We start from the raw sequence: 22,485 nt of genomic DNA, 5'->3' as shown, positions 1-22,485 counted from the left end.
ATTTTATTAGCGGTCTGCAAAGAAAAAAAAAGCATGAGTCACAAGACTGAGTGAACAATGCTGTTTTTTAGTATAGTAACTAAGCGTGGCTCATCTTGGCTAGAGAAGGTTGAGGGTTTTTTCTAAGCCTGGCTGTTGAAAGCTTGTTCTCAGTAATCAAAAAACTGAAATGTAGTATATATTTATAGTGATATATTAAAAATATTTGAGATATCAAATTTACTAAAATCTTAACTGAGAGTACAAAACAAATTATCCAAGACTTTAATTTGACAATTACACAAACTGCATGGAGTTAAATTAAAATCCCTTACAAACTCACGAGTTCTTCCAGAATGCATGAGTGCTGTGGATCTAAATTTTCTCAGATTTACATGTAAGAAAACCTATGACTGCAAAAGGAGCATAGTCAGCTTTGCTTTTGTTTTCTAAAAAAGAAAAAAAAAATCACTATTTTGTATGAGTGTGTAATGATACATCTACCTCAGGAAGTGGGTATACACACTCCTTTATTCACAAAAGCAATTTTAACAATATTTTTGGAAAAACAATTCTTGCTATATTTTGTTTTTCAAAACAATTGGCATGTCACAAGTCTACTACAAATCTATTGCAGTTCTTTTATACATGTCTAACTCTCAGGTGGTTTAATGCCCAAAATTATAAATTTTGTGTTTTATAAATAAAAATAGAGGTTTCCTAAATTCCAAACTGTTTCAAAAATAACCTATTTTCCAATTAATCATTATCAGTTCATGTTAAAGCAATTTTAGATTTATTTTATTTAATGTTTTCCCCGATAACTACTCTCTTTAGCTGCTGTTACACAGATTCCTCTCTGACCATACATGTTGCCATATGGAAAAAGTACTTTTTTATGCAGGTATAACCCAAGATAAAATGAAGGAGACTTTGTAGAACTTCAAATAATGTCAAGTATTTGAAGTATGTGAGTTGGTTTTCATGCACTTCCAATTTAAAGTGTGAAGCTGTTCACTTTATGCTAACTTTTTACTTCCAGTTGATACAAAAAAAGGCGTTTGTTGGTTTAAAAGCTAAAAATTGTGTAATGTTTACTGGAAGAAAAAAAGAGCAAATTAACGCATCAAACACATTTTTTTTGTGGACACCTGCTTGGTTAACTTTTTTGAGTGTACTGGAATCGAAGGTGTAGAATTCAGTGTCTTTAACTGCATCAGGACAGGGTACATTACATTTGCAATAAAATCTCCCTCTCATTTTATTCTTCCATGTCTAAAGGATCAAGCAACTTTTTGGGAATGGAATTTTCAAGCTGCATTTGTACCTCAAGTGATCAGATAAATATTAGCTTGATTAATAGGAAACTATGTCATGCAATCTGCTTCGTGTTCAGTTTTAAGAATTATTCTTTATTTTTTTTAAGAAAAACATCAAAAATAATTCAGCATCCAAAGCATAGTAAAGCATCATCTGAACAGAACCAGTGTTTGTATAGGTTTGCATCACATTATGTGATGTTAAGATTGGGTAAAATATTTGGCTAGTCGTTGTAGCATCGGCCCATGCATGTGGTATACATGGCATGAGAGACACGATGGGTGAAAAAATTATTACATCAAAACAAAAGTCTGAAAAACATAAAATGGTGTCAAGCTTAGAACGCTCACCAAGATATGTGGAGCTCATATTAACTTTTATGTATTTCACTGGATAAAGTCACATGCTAACAGCGATTGAGTATTAATTCTCCAGACAGACTATGGTGAGAAGAAACATTGTGGCATTTTGATTTTGTGTAAAATAAAAAAAAGAAAAGGATATTTACCTGATTTACAGCAAAGAAGATTCAACAGATTTTTAATTGAAGACCCCTAATCTAAGGGATCACTGGTGAAATTCTGGCTTTGTCTACAGTTCATGTCTATGTCTCAAATTTTTAACCAGGGATTTATCTGCACCCATTAACCTTTGAACACTTAAAAGGACCACCCGTAGTTATGTCTAAACTGCAGCAGGGAAGCATGTAAAATAAGAATGCATCTATTTTTGGACTTCTGCTGTACAGGACTTAAATCTTTAAACCCACATCACTCCTGACATGAAATCTGTTGTGCCCAAAAGTCACTTCGTCCCACGTTGTTCTCAGTTTGCTAAAACTTGTGCTAGGTCAGCTCCAAACAAACGCACCGCCACTGGGAATTTTTTTTTTTTGGCAACCCAGTTGTCACATTTGAGCAAAACATCTGTTGTTTCACCGGCTTGGCCAAACCCATTCTGTCGCAGCATATTAAGAAAAGGGGGAAATAGCACTGCCCCTAAATCTGACACCATTGCCTTATTGGCTTTTGCCTTAGACACACAATTACACACTCAAAAACACGTAGGAAACGGTAGTATAACCATGAGCAATACACTCAACAATTTGAGTAAATCATGCATATTTTTATGTTCAAGTAATATTCAGAGGTTAAACCTAAGAAATACCAAGTGAAGTAGAATGTTCTGATGCAATAAAAACAGAACCTAACATGGTTGGAAGTTCATTTCCATGCTTTCTCTCCGTCTTATGCTTTTGTTTTCATGTCTCGTCCTCTTCATCCTTGCCTTCTCACTTTCTAACCCCATCTTTCCTGAGAGCTAGCATATGTATCCAATCATTTTGCTGCATCCCCCACTCCCTCATCATCTTCTTTCTCCTACATTTCTACTCTTCCTGAGATACTACATCTCTCTCAGTTTGACTCAAGCCATGAGTGGCACAGTTATCAATCACAAAAGTCAAGGATTTTTGAGAACAACGGCTGAACTCAGAGGAGGCCCTTTTCCCCCAATTCATCCTCTTTATATGGCTAGGTCTCTTTCCTCTAACACATTTGTTCCAGTTAATAAGCCCTCCCAAATGACCGCTTCTTCCTAATTAAGCACAGCCAACATGTATGATAATTAATGACGAGATAAACCCTCTCTCAAGGCCCTGTCAGATATCCATGAAACTATGTTTGATATGAAATCAAATTAATAAACTAAAATACAGAGGAATAACTGAAGACTGATTTTTCTCTCTTCCGTTCGGGTTTTTTTTTTTTAAATCTGACACAGGAAAACCATAAACTTGGATTCATGGATTGATCTGTTGTCACTGGTTTGTATTATGAGCCAATTGTTTCTAAGTGCTGTGTGACTATTTTATTAGTCTTAGCTGAATACCAGATTTTTATCACAGTTAACTAAATTACTTTCTAGCATGACATTGACACCACATCCCTATTCTAAACTCAGGGAGTGACTGAATATTTGTCAGCTGACGAGTGAACTCAAGTTAGAACTGTAGCTTTCCCTCAGAATTGTGTCCAACATAATCATGAAAACATAGAAGAATTGGGCAAACGTTTGGTATCAATAAGTAACTGAGAGCAGGTCAAAATGACGCATTAAATTCTTTTGACCACATTGATGTAGGTAACAATTGCATTGATTTTAGTCTGTTTAATTCAAGACTAAACAACAAAAACGCTAAGCTTCAACAGTAGTAAAATGCCAGTCAAAGTGCCAGTCAAATTACAGGGATTCACTTTCATCTTCTTGTTGGGATTGGGTCATGGTTTTTCAGGAAGGAAACCCAGACATCCCTCTCCCAGTCACTCTCAAGATCAATCTGGTGGCGAATCAAAGACATTTACGCCCCAAAAAGGACATATAAAGTTCATTGAGCAGCTTCTGGGTTTAGTTCTGTTTTCTTTCATCCTGATCAGATGCTGCAAGCACCTCAACTCAACTTTCCACTCATGTGGAGTAGAAAGTAAAATTAAGTTGCTTCTATCCAGGATCATCTTCTTCTACTTGTGGTCCTCATCCATATCTGCTGACCATTAGGGCAGGTTTGAAAATAGATGGACCAGTAAATCAAGCGCTTTGCTTTTCGGCTCAGCTTTTTCTTCACCTTGATAGGTTGAAGCAGGAACCATATTGATGTTGATGAGGCCCCATCTCTCTTGCTGTCTTACTATCCCCGATGACCTTGACACCAAGATACTTAAAGTCTGTAAAACCCAACTCATAGGACGGAATCTACCTTTTTCCTGTTAAAAACTATTGCCTTTAGACTTTGAGTGAGGGGCTGACTCTCATTTTGGGTGCTTCGCCCTCAGCTGCCACCGAAAAGTCATGATTCCCTGGAATCCCAATGTTTCAACTCAGACACCCTTACCCTTTTTTAATCAGCATTGTAGGACTCATTTCACTATACTCGACAAAACAGATGTAGACTGGACAACCAAAATTTAATGAACACTGCTAATCCATGAAGTTCACTGATCTACAGCCAGGACGGCAGCCACATTGCATCTCTTGAATCAGTGGTGTCCGTGGCATACTGTAGCAATACAAATGCTTCTGACACAACTTTTGTGTCATTCCATTTGCCATGAAAATCAAAAATAGGAGCCGGGAGTGGGGTAAATCCGAATAAATATCCAGTTCCTATTAACACAATCAGAGAAGTCAGGACTCTGGAATAAAAACAAAACACCTGAAGTTCAGGATTCCATTATGGCGACTGCCAGGAAACTTGTTTTGTTCATAGCACCTCTTACAAAAGTTTTCTAAAGTTGCACTTTTCTCATGCACACACCTCTTTTAATTTGTTTGCCTCAGAGTTGCAGCTGCTACATGTAACATGGATTTTAGACGTTTATTGTAAAATAAACATGCTTTATAACAGCTTACAATGCAAGGAGGTGCCATACTGGACCTGACAACTGGCCTTAAAACATTGTTGGACTTTCCAAGGGGAAAGTCTCCCTTTATCGGCCATTACAGTTGATTTTTCTGCTCGTGAGCCAGGACTTCCGAGTTCCGACTGCAAATGGAAAGCAATATTTGTCAACTTCCAAGGTGCGTGTAGAAGGACAAAGATCTGGTGAGTTGAAGACTCCATCAACACTTGAAATATCGACAACCAAACTTTAATATCAGAGCAACACATTTCAGCTTGTGGGTCATTGACAATGATTAAGGCAACAAGCCTAAATGTCCTTGTTAATAAATTTGGTTAGTTAGTATTTCCAGTGTTGCCGGATTCTTCACTATATTTCTACAGAAACAGTTACATAAATGTTGGGACTAGATAGCCAAGGTCAATAGCCGTATATTTAAACTATGGTAGAAATATTGAGGCATCAGTTTGCAGGGTCAAAGGAACAAACGTTTTGATCTGTGCAACTACAAATTCAGAAAGCAGAGGAGGATCAATTGTTCACTGGAGTAGATGTTTCAAGTTATGTACCGATATAGCTCCATTGTGGCTCTTTGTATATGGACACAGACCTGGTTGTTAATTAATTAAGAACTGGAACAAGCATTAGACTTGATCTAACATTGAAACAACTTTTGTGAAAAACAAAACAAAAAACAAACAACAAATGTTGCTTAATTTGATCTATTTGGTTCACTTTGGACAATGCTTAATGTTAAGCTTCTTTTGCTCTAGTAATCTTTTTGCTGGAAAAAAAATATAAAAGAAGCATACTTTTTCCAAGGTAATTAGTTAAACACTTTTTTTTTTAAATAACTTTTCAACATTTAAAGAATTTTTTATAGCAGTTAACAAAACCCTTCTCAGACTCTTTGAGGAACCAGTGATTGAAGTATGATTAGCCAGTAAAAGATCTATTCGACCGCATTACTTTAGTTATGTCGAAATATTAAATGGTCATCGTGTGATAGGATGGTAGGAATCATGACATGTACTCGGAGGGGCGGGGCCATAGGTGGACTTTCTAAGGATGGCTTGGAAGCCTTCGCATTTTGAATGGTCTTGTCAGCACTTTCAATTGTTTTGTTACTGAAATGTGCTTTATAAATAAACTTGCCTTGCCTTTCATAACAGTTGAATAAATATTTAGAGTTTATCTTAAGATCACATTTTTCCATACTGGATTCAAACACTCAAACAGGGAAATATTCCTCTTTATTGGCTACAGTCGCTGATCCTGATCCAGTGCATGGTTTGACATTGTGAGTGGATCAGCATTAACAATAAACCTTTTAAATGTTTCCTGCTATGACTCATTTGGGTGTTTTAGATACAACACCACGCTATGCGGATCTGAAAATATGAGCAAATTCAAAACATTACGTTTTGATAGAGATTCTTAATGGAGAGCACAATAGAGAAAATCTAAATATATATGTATATAGTTCCACACAAAAAAACAAAAAAAGAATATTTGAAAAGAATGCCTTTTGAGCTTTAAAGAATGATTTAACAGGCCAAGGCAAAACCAAATGTTTATTTCAGGTGTTCTCTTCAGCCAGACATAACATAGAATCAAACTTCATACAAGCTCAAACACGATGATTAATATGCAAATGATTCCAACATTCAAATAAGGTATAACAAAGACTGCTTCAATGAAATGTAGCTCTCTTCACATCGCTTACAAAGAGTATAACAGACACTAAGTGACAATAATTTATTCTCTCTTATCTCATTAACCGTCATATGATGTCTGTGTTTACAACAAACTTCAGTTTCTTTAATCATGTCCAACATCTCAGTCTTTTCTTTTTTTTAACAACCATTAATTAACGGCTGACACAAGAAATCACATTTTAGAATGCTCAGATATTTGTCCAGAACATATGGTGTGCATTATTAATGTTCTGCATCAGTTGTCACATCCTGTCTGGCAGGCCCTTTAAAAAAATAGGCCATTGTGATGCGAGTGCACACATAAGCAAAGTTATGAGTGATTTGTTTGCAGTTGCTGTCTGATGCTGAAAGACTCATTTATAGCGACCGCTTTTTGTTAGACTAGGGCGAGAAAAGAGGAGGACAGGGTGTTAAAATCAAACTTGGACAGTGGGAGAAATAACTATTCGGTACCCTGCTGATTTTATACATTTCAACACGTCAACACAGAAAGTCCAAGACGCTGTCAAAGAACAGCCAAGGCAAGATCTTGGATGTGCACAACGCTGATATGGAGTGCAAGGCTATCACCTAGAAGCTAGCTGAGAAGGACACAAATTGGTAGGCGTATTCTTCAATAAAATAATATGAACAGGACCTTTAGTTTCTCTCGTTTTGGGGCTTAATGCAAGATCTCGCCTGCTGGGAAGAAGATCATCATGGAAAAGTTAAGGGATCAGCAACTACATGGCTCATTTATGACCCTAGGGCAATTCATGCAACAAGCTATGGTATACCAAACTGAAATCTTGAAGCCTTCCGCCATAGAAGGCACATGCATGGACCTGTCTTAAGTTTGCCATTTAGATGATCAAAGAGTTAAAGAATTCAGGTAAAGCATGGGACGTGTTGTTAAGCTCTTTGGCATCCATTCACATGTTTAAAGGATTAAAAAAAAAACAAGCAGGATCTATAAAACACCATCCTTATGATTACCACCTATGGTAGAATTGTTGTGCTTTTGGTATGTTTTTCTGATAAGGATACCATCTGAAAAAAGGTTTAAATTTAGAATAGATATACTTTAAATTATTTACTGACAATCTCCACCATATGTTTGAGGTTGTTAGACTCTTACCTGGTTTTCGCTCAGGATGGCCTTGTCCTGTTCATCGGTCTTCCCATCCAGTTTGATCAGACTGAATATATGTAATTTCAAGTAAATATCGGTTTCTTCCTGGTATACTATAAGACAAAGCAGACACACAATTGAACAACCTGGATTCGGATAAAAGCAGTAATATTGTTGTAATGTGAGGCGCCTATATAAACAGGAATTCTCATGTTGTATATATTGTATTGCACATTACAAATAGCCAATTTAATTGACAACGTTACTGTTGTATAATAAAACAATTACATAATTATAGTAATATAATACATGTAACTGAACATTTGTGCTTCTTAAGACCAGTCAGCAAAGTAGATATTTTCTGCACCGTGTCATTTTGTTATCATAATTATTAAACAGGCAGTCTAACTGTAAACTATTTTTACCAAGTTGGACACTGTAATTGCCTTGCCATTTGAATCTCTTCACTGCGGAAATCTGTCTCGACAATGACAACTACATTTTAGCTCTTGTTCCCCCTGATCTTCAAATCAAATTTACACTGACTACCTTTGATATGTGCAGAAAGCGCGCCTGCATCCCAGTGGACTGTGTGAAAAATAAATAATCCAAAACTCACATCCACAAACAACTAACAACAAATCTGACATATTTACCGTAACAGGCTTTCTGAACTTTGGTCTAAATGAAACACATCCATAAAATAAGTGTTTGTTCTGCACCATCCTTTGAAGTTGGATTTGTTTTTACTCTTTAATGATTTCTTTCTTCTGATGATGATGGAAGCCGTGCTGACACCTTCTTTTGCTTCATCAAGTTCTGCTGCACAATTACATGAATTTACTTTTAATAAATTACCATCTTTGCATACATCAGTCAAATCATCCAGCTGAGGCATTCGCAAACAATATGCATTATTAATTTCATTGTCAGTGTTTATTTGGTTAACTTGTAACCGACTTGGACAGCCCATTGCCTTGATGATGCATTTAAAAGCATCAGGGTCGGCTTTTTAAAAGGAAATCAGGGGGATGACATGCTTCCACATACCACTTTGCTCCCTGCTGAGGCCACAGAGGGGGAAAAAAAAGACTGAACTGCAGTGAAAGACCAATCAAAAACCGAAAAGAGGCATAGTTGAGCTGCTGCAGTCAAAACAACAAAATCAGGGAGATCATCCACATCACAGCGATGCTCAGTGAGCGGTTGCTCGCACTGATTGACTGCATCACAATTTAACGAGTTTCTGCTGTGTACTGTAGTTAATTGAATGAATATAGAGTATTCATAAGAGAAACGTAGTAAGGATGATGAGTTGGGGTTTATCACATTAATGAGTGAAGAGTTTAGCATGTCATCATTGCAAAAAGTATGATAAAGTATAGTTTGGATTTTTTTTTCCAAACAGTAAATGCAGAAGAACTTTTATTTTCACTCAATCCCACAAGTGCATTTTAACCAAGCAACACGCAAAGATAAACAGCGACGAGTCAGCGAGGGGGCTCAAAGAGGAAAAGTTTTAAGGAGCGGTACAAGCCAAATAGACATGCTTACTAATGGCAGGCAAAAGCACAGCAAGAGAAGATGAATCAGAGCGAAGGAGCACCTTCTGAAAGTGCCATGTTGCACCCATCCGTTTAGCCCTGAGGGCACCTGGAGGGTTCTGCGATGGCAGCTCTCATCTGCCATCAAACCAGAATCCCAGACGACAGCTCGTAGGTGCACTCCGAGCTAAATTCTTAAGTCTTCCACCAGGAGAAAAAAACAAACAAAACAAAAAAAAACAATACAGGGTGAATACATGGCAGCACCACCTTGTGAAAATTTCATATGTATATGTAGTACAGCGGATCTTATTAATTTAACAAATGAAGAGAGACAAGCAGATGTTGAGTTCACGTGTGAACAGAAGTCATTGTGTCATGAATCATCAGGAATAGATTGAGAGAAAAGTTGTCTTCTTGGTTATGTTTTTTTTCCCCTAAATCACCTTTGAATGTACAGAAATAATTAAAGATAAGCTGATGTTTTTATTCAAAATGAATAAGACAAAACATCACTGCAACTAGTTATTGTATATAATAGTGATTTCACTTGATATCTAAATACTTCACTAAGGTTTTAACATTTGAATTAAATAATTCTTTAGGTGGAAGATGGATAAATCTTATGACATTGTTCCTGGCAAAAAAAAGAACATATTTAGATGCCCTTCACAATAAGAAAGAAAACAAACTTAAAACTAACTGTTTAACAAAGCCTCTGTGTCATAAATGTTGGCATAACTAACAATTTTGTTGAAATACATGCAACCTAAGTACAGCAGATCTGAAATGTCTACAAGAGCACAACTATTTCTGTAATATTTCCCATATTTACTGTCAAAACAACAATTGGTAAGGTTAACATGAGGAGGGCAAAGTGAAATAAAAACAATCTAGAAAGCTCACTGCAGGAGAACTACAGCAACAAGTGACATTTTGGAATCACTAAGGTCCTGTCTACGTGAGAATGAGATGTATCCGCAAAAGTATTTTGTTGTTTAGGCTGTGTATCTACACAGATCTGACATTTTTTAACTGGGTCCCAAAGGTGAAGAAATGCAAAACGTCGGTTTTGCTTGTGTTTATGCAGCCGTGTCTCTTCTGAAACAATGACATCATAGCTCTACCTTTCTCTGTAACCCATATTCACCTCACTCAACAACAACAATGGCATTGTATGGTGTTGCATTAATGCTAAGGCAAAGGCTGGCTTTCTTATAATAGTTAGTAGCGTCCTCAGACGCTACTTTTCTGACAAGCTGGCTCTACATGGTGTGTCCCCCTCCTAGCCCACATAAAGTTTATGTTGAACGTGTAAAAATGTTTGTGTCTGATCCCCCGCCATGCTGCTGTGTTTACTTCACATAAAGTTGTCTGTGGATGCCCAGTGTTTTTACCGGTGCCACCAAAGGGCCCAGCACATCTACAACAGTGTTTTCAGTGGTGCTGTATATAAACGCAATGTTTTTCTTGATCGTTCATGAAAATTGACCGTGTTCATCTTTACATGAACGGGGCCTATGTCTCCATAAAAGATGCTGTTGTCTAGGAGACATACCTGGGAAAAAAAACACTTTTTGCCGTCCTACCAACAAAGATGCAAATCTATAAAGTTCAATAAACACCACAAGGACTTTAATTGAACCATGTGCTTTAATCAGATGAAGCCAATATCATGAATCCCAGCATGAGAGCCCTCACAATGGATTTGATTTTAAGCAAAGGATAAATACACAGAAAAAAACACTTTAGGCCACTGTGGAAACTCTTTGAAATACTAGGACATACCTACAGCAGTGGTGACCAAAGTCAGTGACATACATGAATAGGTCATTACCACGCTTCTGCAGAGCTAGGAAACATGTTTAAGAGGTAAATGAACCACTTTTAATCAGCTGTGTTGGAGCAAGGAAACATAGAAAACATACAGGCACCAACATTTGAGGATCAGAGTTTGACAGACCCGATCTAGTGAGATGGTGCAAAATGAAATGATTAAACATCCCTGTTTCTGCATGCTCCAGCATTGTGAATATGATACAGGCAAAGACTAAATGCTGTGACACTGGCTAAAGGGGGCTCCAAAAAGTATTAACAGCTGGGATGAAGATGACTGTGGAACCAGTAACTTCATTGATCCCTTACTTATTTGGGACTTTTTGTAACAACTTTCCACACAACACTGCGGATTTCTACAAATTCCAAGAGGCAGTGAACGCTACATACATTATTTGAGTCATTTCTGAATCAAATTTCCTTTTTTTCCCCCCCCCTCCTATCTTAGTGTCATGTTTTATGTCATGCCATCAGTGCTTGAGTTCCAGAGTGGATGAGTGCTGGCGCCAGCAGAGATGCACAGAGCGAGCTGGGACTCTGGGATTCCTGCTTCATCTGCCAGACCTAATGATGGCATCCACCTGCTGTTTTATGGTCCCAGCTGGAGCAACACAGCTCCCATTTGCCCAGAACGCACACTTTCTCTCCTCCTTTTCTCCCCGTGTCTTATTACTCTCCTACCTTTTTCTGGTCGGTCTCTCACACTTTTCTTTTATTCATTCAGGAGCCTCCTCTCCTGGCCCTTGTCTTTCTCATCATCTGCCTCCCCATTCAACACCCTCCTTTCGGTTGCCCGGCCGTTCTTTGTGGCTCATTGCCCTGATGCTCTTTTTATGGTCAACAGCCATGAGGTTCTCATCTGAGTTAGTCTGGCCTCATGTGTTGCAAGAGGGTATGAATAGATGTGCTGGTGAAAGCCCAGGAGGTGTCCAAACAGCTAAATATCAGAACAATATGTCACACAGCTGTCTCATAACCTCGACTGTTCAACCTTGCCAGCATCTGACTGTGCATCTATATCCTGAGGACAGCTCCAACATGAAGGCAATACGTCTTCTCAACCCTGCAAAAAGAATATCTCAACGTTGTTGCTATTCCATCGCATATTCAAGCAAAGCACTTTCCAGTTTTCAACCTTATTTGTGGGATAAGTATACCAATTTGGCTTTACAGTGCTAGGAGCTAATATTAAGGGTATTCAGATGAGGCCTGTCCTTCCGAATACCCTCAATGATTGCTTCTAGCTCCTACTCCTTGACCTTTCATGGGGTCAGCAGTAAGAACTCTATCGTGGATAGGAAAGGAGCTTCAGACTACTGTGCCAAATTCAGACAGCCTTTAACTCCGGCATCATTACGTGACAGAAACTCACATGTACGATGCGAGGTAAATCCAGGCCAACAGCCCAACACAAATTAACTACAAAGTATGCGTTCTCTTCGCTCTGGACATTTTCGTTAATTTCCATGAAAGAAATGGTACGTTTGTACTTGATGTGTAGGGGTCATCTTTTCACTAAGGCTCTTGATGCACTGACTCTAGCCTCAGTCCGCTCATTGTTCTCCAAAATTCCTGAAAAGTTTTTACTTGTCATAGCTTTGTTTGTCTAAGGTATAAATACATTAAACAAGGGCACATTTCAATCAGCCAGTTTTCAAAATGCAAACTATAAGAAGACATAAAGCAGGTGTGTCCTGATCTTTATTAGTCAGGACAAAAAAAGAGAAAAAAGACAACCCACCTAAACTTGCTAATATTTGGAGTCAGATAATCTAATTAAAAACTTTAAAACAACTGGAACTGTGATTAACCAGGTTTGGACCTATAGGCTTATATTGACTTCACAAACAGAGTTGGGATGGTAAGGGAGGTAAGAATAAACTATTTCAATGTAGTACTATGCTACTGCAATGACATTATTTGTTTACGTTAAGGGTTTTAAACATTTATCAGGATCTCCAATAAAGTTAAGGACACTTCAAAATCCCAGGCAAAAACACTGCACAGTTAAAATCATTCTTTGCAACTGTTCACTTAAATAGCTATTCCTTACTAATGAACAAAGTGAACTTACAACAAAAAGTAGAGAGAAAAATCTACTTTGTTGAAAGATTGATTAAAAACTATTTCATTCAAAAATGTTTGTCGGTTTCTCAAACTAGTCTGACCTTGCAACCCATTTAATCCCCATTTGTTATCATAATTTTCAGCTCAATCATGACAGTCTTTCTTGGCCATGTTTCAGACAGGTGATCTCCAAGGAGCCCTTCAGCAGGTGTTGCCAGACAAGTTCTGACTAACTTTACTGAGGAAGATTAGACTTTAGACTAAAAATAGGAGACGCAAATCATTTCTGGAAGACAGGCTGAAATTATTCAATGGCAGGAGGAGGGAAAAAAAATGAAAAATCATGATCGCAACTCAGGCCTGTCAACAACCCGAGACATCCTCAGAGACAGGCACCAGCTTGACAACATGTCAATATCACTTTGAGTGTTTCTCTGCAAACACAGCTCTTTGGGAAATCTCATTTACTTGAACAAAAAAAGATATTTGACATCTACAAAAAAAGAAAAAAAAAATACTGAGCGGTTGATCTTTGAGACCGCAAGATTTTTTTTAAGAAAGGGGAAAAAAAAAAAAAAAAGGTAAAACAACACTTCTTTGTTGATCACTGTCAGTGCGTTTACTGGACCAGACGGTGTTGTCTAACTCGAGGCAGCCAACATCCATCCGTCTGAGATCTTAGAAGCCACTCTCACTGAGTTTAGCCCCCAGTTGAGTTGCCTCTTAAATCTCTCATGGCTGCAGATCTAAGAGGATGGCAGGATGATTGAATGCAAGCTCATATTAACAGTGATGACTTCAGTCATTGTTAGAATGAAGCGAGAAAACAGAACGCAGTGGCAGGTAAGCACAAAAAAAAAACAGACACATCTCTCAGTGGTTGTATAAGGATTCAGACAAATCAGAAGAAAAAGTATGAAATCTAACAAAGAGAAAAGGCAGGCTTATATTAAAGACTCTTGTAACAGTGGCTTCATAGTTTTACATATTGGTATTTGGAAATGACATCTATCTCTCTCTCTCTCTCTAAATATTCTTCCCAAGGGTGTAAAATCACTTCGCCCCTTCATGTACACAGCTCTCTATCCCTCTCCGTCAGGAGGACAGAGTAGTTGGACTACACTGCCCTGTTTTTAACATAAGGCCAAAATAAACGTAACTTTTATATTTAATTGACTTACTAGGTTTATTGTTGCTAGGGCGTACTCTGGGCACGGGCTGCCTAAAGTCTCCCACATGCTCAGGTGTACTGTGCACATACTGTGAGCTTGGCGGACTCCACGCTGACTCTCTGCGGACGTTTTACCCTTCATAGTTGAGCGTACTGTTGCTTACATTTCTTGGGCCAAATTGCTACAATTCCCACACTTTCTGCATGCAGGACGAAGCGGCGGAACGGATGGTGTGATGTCTGATTAGCCAGCTGAGCACCTAGAGCCGTTTCTTTTCCAGCAGGCTCCCACCTGTCAGTGAGAACAGAGAGTGACTGTGATGCAGTGCATCCTTGCGACCGCCTGCTTGGAGCAGCTCAGTGTATCAGAGTCGGTGTCACATATGAAAACAGTTTAAGATAAAGACTTCTTGCCACTGAGAATTCGTAACAATTATGCACTGACCTGTGCGAGCGGACCTCTCTGGATAACTATGCCCAAGAATGTGGGGACCTTTACATGGATGCACTTCTATTTTCAGCATTACAGTCAGGCAGTCTTGGAGACAGCTCAGGGGTCCGATCAGGTAGTGACACAGTGTACCGTAATGCTCCGAATATCCAATGAGCGAAGCGGCTTCGTTACTTATCAAAGTCATACTTACAGTTTTTAACAGATTTTTGAGCGCATTGTACCTCATAAACATCAGTCAGTAAGCACAACGGTAATCATATATAAGGCACACAGAAAATTTAAGAATTTTAAGTACACCTAATAGTCCGAAAAATACAGTGTGTGTGTGTATGTGTATGTGTATATATATATATATATATATATATATATATATATATATATATATATATATATATATATAAAAAAATGGGCTTTTTGTAATTATGACAAACTGCAGAGCTGTGAATTTGCATTTAGGAGCATGCCTTGCAATTTCTATATTTAGCATCCAACCCATAGGTGGGTCTCTCAGCCTCCAGAGACAACAGCCATTCTTGAGTGCGATTTGTCCCAGGGGTTGCTGCATGTGCTGAATAAATATGAGATTCATACTCTTTCCACTACAGTTTTAAAAGGGTCAATGCTGGTATTTACTAGAGCAGCAAATACACTTACAGCCAACACTTATTAGGAAAACAGGTCTTCTTTGTCCATCCATCCATCCATTTTCTGACCAGCATAATATTAAAGTTTTGTTAAAGATTTATTCAGTTTTTTATGAGAAAACATGTTACTTACAATGAATGGGTATAACGTTATTGCCACTCTCAGGTAAAGGCAATGACATTGATTATCTCTTCATTATTAAATCTGTTGGTGGGCATGGATGTGTTACAAGCAGGAAAAAATGGGCAACCATTAGGGTTTGAGTGAGTCTTAGGAGGCTCAAATTGTAATAGCAAGATGATGGCACCAGAACATCTCCAAAGTTGTACCTCGTGTAAGGATTTTCCAGTCTGTAGTAGTCTATCCAGAGTGGTCCAAGGATGGAAGAGTGGTTAACCAGTGATCGTGTTTAATATTCTGCGGGATATTATCTAGCAGATAAGCTACTGCAGCTAAAACTGCTGTAGCAGTTAATGCTTGTTTTAAAAAAAAGTGTATTGGAATACAGTATATCACAGTTTCTTGTTGGGAATTGAGAATCATTTAGACGTTTTTGTTTTTTTGTTTGTTTGAATTTTATTTCGTCAAATGTAAGATGGGCTTTATTTCTTTTTTGGACAGCAGGGATTTTAGGCTTGGAAATCACCCATGAAGACCATTTTTCAGACCCGCAAGATTATCTGCAATTTAATTTTGCTGTGGCTGAAAATTTTAAATTTAACTCTCTGTATATAACGTGGACAGATAAAGAATAAAACATTTAAACTAAACTGGCATCAACTGACAATACTTTTGTCCTATGTGAGATAAATTGACCATCTTGGTATATTTTCTCTTATCAAATAAATTAAAGCACCCCGTATGAGGTCTTTGCTATGAACAGACTGAAAGAGGTCTCCGGTGGTAAAAATGATCCGAACTCATGTCTGAGTAGGACATTTTTATCCCTTTACTGAAAACTATTCAAAAGAAATGACACAATTCCCTGTTGCCATTTTTTTGTCTGTGTACCATACAGCACAAGCAGTGTAAGCAATCTTTTTAATTGTCATCTTTCAAGGCAAAAACGGCCTTGCTTCTGCCTCACACCAATTAGGGAATAAAAAGAGAATTTGTCTTAAGACCTACCCTCAGTGCGTGCTCAATCTCCCCACTAAATCATTCAACAGCACTCTGCTTCTCATTAGCCCGCTTAGCAAAACTTCCTTAAAAAAAAAGAAGAAACATCACATAAATCAGCACCAGAGAAAAGAAATGATACCCATTCCTGAAAGTTCTTGGGGTTTTCTTTAACAATTAAACCATTCCCCCTCCGAGATTGGTATGAATGTAAATAAGGACGTTTACATTCACTGGAATGAAATTTGATTAGAAGTTTTTCCCGTGTGTTTATGCTTCAGTATTTTCAGAGTGAGCTAGTATGGGCTTCAGTCCACTACAATTATCTTTTTAAAAGGAACATTAAGTAAGAAATGTACAGTAAAATTAACCAAAATATTTCTCATTTGTCACCGAATATTACTGTCAGTAGCCATGTTTCAAATGTGATGTAAATTTTTGAGTGAACTTTTGCAAAAATTAATTAGATCTATTTTCATCTACTGATTTGGAGCAAATTAAGCAGGCTACGCAAAGTAAAATTCCCTATAAATAATCAGTCCTCTCCATCAACAATGTCTTAGTACTTTCAAAATTAGAGGTACGGTGCTACTACTTTGGTGCAGAGTGTAGCCCGTGTTTACTTCCTTGTTCCTGATCCAATCATTTGAGGGTTTCCTGGATTTCCAAAACAGAGTGTAGTGTTTGGTATTTTATGTTGGCAAAAGAGCAGCATTCTGCAAACATGGAAGCCGGTAAGAGAAACTGACCAGAGATAGAACAGAATACAACATCATATGCCTATCCTGTGTAAGTAAAAAATCAGTGGGGTTGGTGGGAAGTGTATTTGGCCACCTTTCACAGCAGCAACGCATCGTTAAGGAAAATTTTAAGTCAAAATTTGTCAGGCATGTATGAAACATACAGACTTTAAATGACAGGGACAAGATCTGCTTAATTTACACAGCCCAAACATATTTAGCTTTCCAGTAGAATTAATTACTTGCAAAATCACGTTGTGTGAACCATTGCTCAACTTGTTTGTTCCTTTGTGTCTCTCTTCAAACAATGCCTCCATTCTTCACATCTGATGCTCTGCAAATGCTACTCGTATCACTTAAAATGTCTTGCAGAAGTATGTATCTCCAGTTAGATTTTGCGACATTAAAATCACAAACTGCTTAAAGTCTGGAAATACAGCATTGCTTTCAAATTAAGTTGGTAATTGCCTCAACTCACTGATAACCGGGGTAGCCACTTTAACAGCGGCTGGTAGCAGCAGCTATGATGGCTGTAGATTCCATCTATGGAAGGCTGATGCTTTTTTTTTTTTTTTGCAAATATGCAATAGGATTTATGTAATACATCAGATATATGAAAGTAGCACAAATATACCATTATCTGCTCTGAAAGTGTAACAAAAATAAAGTTAAATAGTTTGCAAAGGGCACAGTGTCGTGAGAATGTTTTCTTGAAAGGAAATTAAAAAAAGAAAGAGAAAACACAACATTGGACAATTATAGCCAGTGAACTGTGTGGAGACACATAAGTTAGTTCACCTGAATTTAATCTAAATCTAATGAATGAAAACATGTCTATAGAAAACTTTGACTTTAATACACCACAACCTGAAGCTGCACAGAGAAAAGATGCACGTCAAATATTGCAGTCAAACCATACAATACAAAAAACAACAACAACTCTTTATTCAGGTAGACCACTTCTCAGCCATCTACAGCATGTTGTAAGGGATAGGGCAAAAAGGATCACCTCAACAATATGCTTCAAAGGACCTTATACAATATCCGATGTAAATATATATCTAAAGACTAATCTTAATCCTGCAAGTCTTCAACAACACAACTGACACATTGATCTTTGCTTTATAGTAGTGTGTGTGTACACAATTGGAGGGCTGATGGTGACCAACCAATAGGGAGCAGTTGTCCCCTTAAGACCGCCCTTCCTCATTTGTATAATGAGGCAGAAATGCATAGAGAAATGAAAAAAGGACAGGTATAAATAAATAGGGTTGAAGAAATAAATGCAGTAAAAATATAGAAAGGAAGAATAAAACTGAAAAAAATATTAAAACAGAGAAACAAATACATTTAAAAACTAAATGATTGTTAAATACACTTGACATTTATAATGAAAAATAAATAAATGAAGTGATTATTAAGAGGAATAAATAAATAAGCTTATTCAAAGAGATTTACATGTATGTCTCATTGTATAAATTACTGATTAGAAGTATTCATTCCCTTTATTTCTGTATTTATTTTATACTTATGTATTTATTGAGCATATATTTATTTCTATATATTTTTTGAATATGCCAGAGTCTGTCCTCCATATTTATGTAGCTTCTTAAAAAGTTAAATGGCATATGGCAGGTTTAACATTTGCAATCACCTACTCTTTTCTGAAAGAATGAAAATATAAAGCAGCAACAACCTTACCAACAATGATTACTTCTTTTCTGGCATTCTTTTGATGAGAGTCAGATGATGAGAAGAGAAACGTTTAACTGCATCAATGTGCTCAATGTCAGTTTAAGCATTCAGTACGAATTAGATAAAAAAAAAAACATCAATGTTTATTTCAGCCCAGTTTCCACACGGCTTGCAAAATGGCCATCGGTAAAATGCAACCCAACATCTGACGTCGTTCGGGCTCGGTTTGTTTATGGAAAGTGATGGTTAGCCGCTGAGATGCAGGACTCACTTGGGACTGAACCAGTCAAATCTCGTCAGACCCAGGATGACTAGATGAAACAGCCGTTCAAGACCCATCCGCACAGGTTTGTGTTCAAAAGACAGCATGGCATGAGGCTTGGGAGACACAACTGCCCATGGGTCCATTTATTTAAAAAAAAAAATGGATTAAAGGGAGAGAAGAGAAAAAAGAGCAGTGTGGGGGATTGAGAAAGAAAAATATGACTTATTTAGTATGTTTACTGTTTACTTTTTCCTGGAGAGCATATCAATTTTTAAACAAAATATACATTTAAAACAGATCTTAAATGTAAAAACTTCAGATTTGCATCACATGTGACACAAGCATGGATCACCTGCTTAACAGGCATACTCTGAGATGTTTACTTTTTCTTTATAAGATTCAAATGTTTTCAGTTTTCTGTATTTTACAGTTTTAGTATCAGAGAGGCAGAAGGAGTTATGAGACAATGCAAACTATTGTGCAATTGCACATAAATACAACTACCTTTTATTTAGCTCAGTCAATAAAGTAATTATTGGATATTACTCCTGAGATATAGTATGTAAAGAAGAACCAAATATCAACCATGAGCTATTCAGTTTCAGCTTCCTCTTTAGTCAAGCCTATTAGTAAAAATCATGTGCGCTTGCTAAAGTTCAAGAGATAACAGCTTGACACTAGCCGTGTTTCCATCAATGTTATTTTATGAGTATTTTGAAATATCGCATTTGAAAAGGTTAATGGAAACGAATACATTCAAAATAACTTTCTAAAATTCGCAAAAAGGTTTTTATGCTCGCATGAAGCAGTTCACGGATTTTGCAGGAAAAAAAGAGATAATACACAAACGGGAGATGGAAGCACATTAGCCGAATAAGTTCTGATGTAGCGAACATTTACCTCACATGACTCATCAGCTATTTGTTAAGCTATCGTCTTCCCGGATATACCCATATTGCACATGGCATTACATTTCTTTCTCAACGTCTCAGGAAAGAAAGTAACATCACCTGTACTAGATAACTTGAGAGAAAAATTACAACTTGCCCAAGAGTAACGCATTCCCAAAAACCTCTCTTTTTTTTACGGCTCGTCATTAAGTGAAAAGTAAAATAGTCCTGTAGAAAACTAAAGTTTTGTAATTAAGCCAACCAGCTAACAAAATACATTGTAACCTATTTGCTACACGTTGAGATGTTCAGTATGATCAACGGCCCTTAGTAAAAGCGAGGTAGAAAATTTAACAATTCAATCAGCACATGGGATGACATTAATTTGCTTGGCCCCCCAATGTTTACACGTTTACAAATGTCAATAACATCCCATTTTTTTGGAAAATTACTCAGCACCTCCTTTGCAGTTAAAGCTTATCTGAAAAGGTTTTCTAAGAGGTTTGGGAGTTTGTTTATGGAAATGTTTGACAACATTTTTAACCCACCATTTGTGAGGTCAGACACCGATGCTGGATGATTAGGCCTTTAAAAGTTACTCCCAAACTTGTTCTTTTGAGTTGACGTCAGGACTCTGTGCAAGCCAGTCAAGTTCTTTAAAACTAAACTGTCAATTATGTCTTGGTGGACCTTGTTTTGTACACTTGTGCTCTGTCATGTTGAAACAAGCAGCTACTTAAGAAACCCTTTCTTGATTAAGATGACTTAATACATTAGAGTCCTACTGTATATCTAATCTTCTTTTCTTACCAAAAATTCTCGAGAAAGTATGTGAATATTTACAAAGTAATGACCTATTTGAAGAGTTTCAGTCAGGCTTCAGAGTTCATCATAGGACCAAAACATCCCTCATATCACTAATGATATTCTCATGGCCTCAGTCAATGTACTTGTGTTGTACTTGTGCTGTTAGATCTCAGTGCTTTATTTGCTACAGTTGATCACAATAGTCTCCTAGAAAGACTTGAACTGTAGGGATTAATGCAAAAGCATTGGGCTGGTTTAAATTGCATCTGTCTGACAGTGTCCAATTTGTTCATGTCAATAATAAATGTTCTTCAAACTCTAGGGTCACTTGTGGAGTACCACAGGGTCCAGTCCTTTGGTCAGTTCTCTTTAATATATATACGCCTCCGATTGGCAAAATGATCAGACAGCATGGGATTAATTTCCACTCTTATGCTGATGACACTCGGCTATGTTCATAAATCCTGACATATCTGATCAATTACTTCGATTACAGGTATTTCGTAATGACATGGAAACCTGGATGACCTTACATTTTCTGCTTTTAAATTGTGACAAGACAGAAGTTGTAATCTTTGGACCAGAGTCCTCAAAAAATAAACACCTTAATCAATCACTTAATCTGGATGGCATTAAATTGGTCTCTGGTAAAAAAGTAAAAAACCTCAGTGTTATTTTTGACCAAGACTATTTTTGTACCTCAAGAAATTTGTCAAAATTAGAAGTATTCTGTCCAGGAGTGAATGCTGAAAAACTGGTCCATGCATTTGTTACTTCAAGGCTGGACTATTGTGATTCTTTACTATCTGGAAGTCCACAAAATGCAGTTCAAAGCCTTCAGCTGATCCAAAATGCTGCAGCAAGAGTTCTGATGAAAATCAACAAGAGAGATCATATTTCTCCTATTTTAGCTTCCTTTCACGGATTCCTGATAAATCAGTAATACATTTTAAAATTCTTCTCACGTATAAAGCCATTAATAATCAGGCTCTATCATATATCAGAGATCTGATTATCCCGTATGTTCCTAACAGAGCACTTCACTCTCAGACTGCAGGTCTGCTGGTGGTTCCTAGAGTCTCTAAAAGTAGAATGGGAGGCAGATCTTTAGCCATCAGGCTCCTCTCTCGTTGAACCAACTCCCAATTTAAGTCTGTGAGCCAGACACCCTGTCTACTTTTAAGACAAGGCTTAAAAGTTTCCTTTTTGACAAAGCTTATAGTTAAAGTGGCTTAGGTTATCCTGTGCTATCTCTATCTCTTTGCTGCTATAGGCTTAGGCTGCTGGAGGACATCAAGATCGATTTTTCTGACTCTGCTGAGTTCTCCAATTCACATTATTTGTTGTTAGTTCAACTTTTAAATTTCTGTTCTCGCTGTCTTTTTTTCTCTTCATAGTAGGTACACCTGAAAAGGCATTATCATATAACACAGACCAGAGAAACCAAAAAAAAGCACAAAAGAAAATATTGATCGAGGAATCCTTTCTGTCATCTTTAACCCCAAGTCGGTCGAGGAAGATGGCCATTCACACAGAGCCTGGTTCTGCTGGAGGTCTTCCTTGTTGTTAAAGGGGCATTTCCTCTCCACCGTCGCTTCATGCATGCTCAGTATGAAGGATTGCTGCAAAGCCATAGACAATGTAGTGGCTTGACTGTAGCTCTATGATCCTTCAGGAGGACTGAATGCAGCTTTTCAAGACTCGATGCCATCTGCTGGGTTTCCTT

This window comes from Fundulus heteroclitus, chromosome 13 (genome assembly GCF_011125445.2).
Source record: "Fundulus heteroclitus isolate FHET01 chromosome 13, MU-UCD_Fhet_4.1, whole genome shotgun sequence".
NCBI lineage: Eukaryota > Metazoa > Chordata > Actinopteri > Cyprinodontiformes > Fundulidae > Fundulus > Fundulus heteroclitus.
Note: the sequence above shows the minus strand (reverse complement) of the source record.